We start from the raw sequence: 1,495 nt of genomic DNA, 5'->3' as shown, positions 1-1,495 counted from the left end.
TTTTTTTTTTTTATCCATTCTGCTACCCTCTGTCATTTGGTTGGAGCATTCAGTCCATTTACATTCAGTGTTATTATTGAAAAATGTGGGTTTAGAGTCATTGTGTTCTCCCTAGAATTCATGTTTATAGTGGTGTCTCTGGCACCTTGTATTCTTTGCAACATTTCCCTCATAGAGTCCCTCTTAGGATTTCCTGTGGGGCTGGTTTGGTGGTCATGAATTCTCTCAATTTTTGTTTATTTGGGAACACTTTTATCTCTCCTTCTATTTTGAATGACAGGCTTGCTGGATAAAGAATTCTTGGCTGCATGTTTTGTCTGTTCATCACATTGAAGATTTCCTGCCATTCCTTCCTGGCCCACCAAGTTTCATTAGATAGGTCTGTAACCACTCTGATAGCCTTCCCTTTGTAGGTGAGGGCCCTTTTCTCCCTAGCTGCTTTCATAATTCTCTCTTTATCTTTATATTTTGCCAGTTTCACTATGATATGTCGTGCTGAAGGCCGATTCAAATTCCGTCTTAAGGGGGTTCTTTGTGCCTCTTGAATAGAATGTCTATTTCTTTTCCCAGATTTGGGAACTTCTCAGTTATAATTTGGTCTAGTATTTCTTCAGGACCTTTCTCTCTGTCTTTCTATTCAGGAATTCCTATGATAAGAATGTTGTTCCGTTTGATTGTATCACTCAGATCTCAAATTCTCCTTTCCTGCTCCTGAATACAGATGCAGAAATACTCAACAAGATACTAACAAATCGAATTCAACAGCATATAAAAAGAATTATCCATCATGATCAAGTGGGATTCATTCCTGGGTTACAGGGCTGGTTCAATATCCGCAAATCCATGAATGTGATCCATCACATTAACAAAAGAAAAGATAAAAACCATATGATCATGTTGATAGATGCAGAAAAAGCATTTGACAAAACACAGCACCCTTTCTTAATAAAAGCCCTTGAGAAAGTCGGAATAGAAGGAACTTACCTAAACATTATAAAAGCAGTTTATGAAAAGCCCACAGCCAATATTATCCTTAATGGGGAAAAACTGAGAGCTTTCCCCCTGAGATCAGGAACACAACAGGGGTGTCCACTCTTACCACTGTTGTTTAACATAGTGCTGGAAGTCCTAGCATCAGCAATCAGACAACAAAAGGAGATAAAAGGCTTCAGAATTGGCAAACAAGAAGTCAAACTTTCACTTTTTGCAGATGACATGACACTCTACAATGAAAACCCAATCGACTCCACCAGAAGCCTTCTAGAACTGATCAATGAATTCAGTAAAGTTGCAGGATACAAAATCAATGTACAGAAATCAGTTGCATTCCTATACACCAAAAATGAAGCAGCTGAAAGAGAAATCAAGAAACTGATCCCATTCACGATTGCACGAAAAAGTATCAAATACCTAGGAGTAAACCTAACCAAGGTTGTAAAAGACCTATATGATGAAAACTATAGAAAAGTTATAAAAGACATTGAAGAAGACACCA

Source organism: Suricata suricatta, chromosome 10 (genome assembly GCF_006229205.1).
Source record: "Suricata suricatta isolate VVHF042 chromosome 10, meerkat_22Aug2017_6uvM2_HiC, whole genome shotgun sequence".
NCBI classification, from domain to species: Eukaryota; Metazoa; Chordata; class Mammalia; order Carnivora; family Herpestidae; genus Suricata; species Suricata suricatta.
This window is presented reverse-complemented; position numbering follows the sequence as displayed.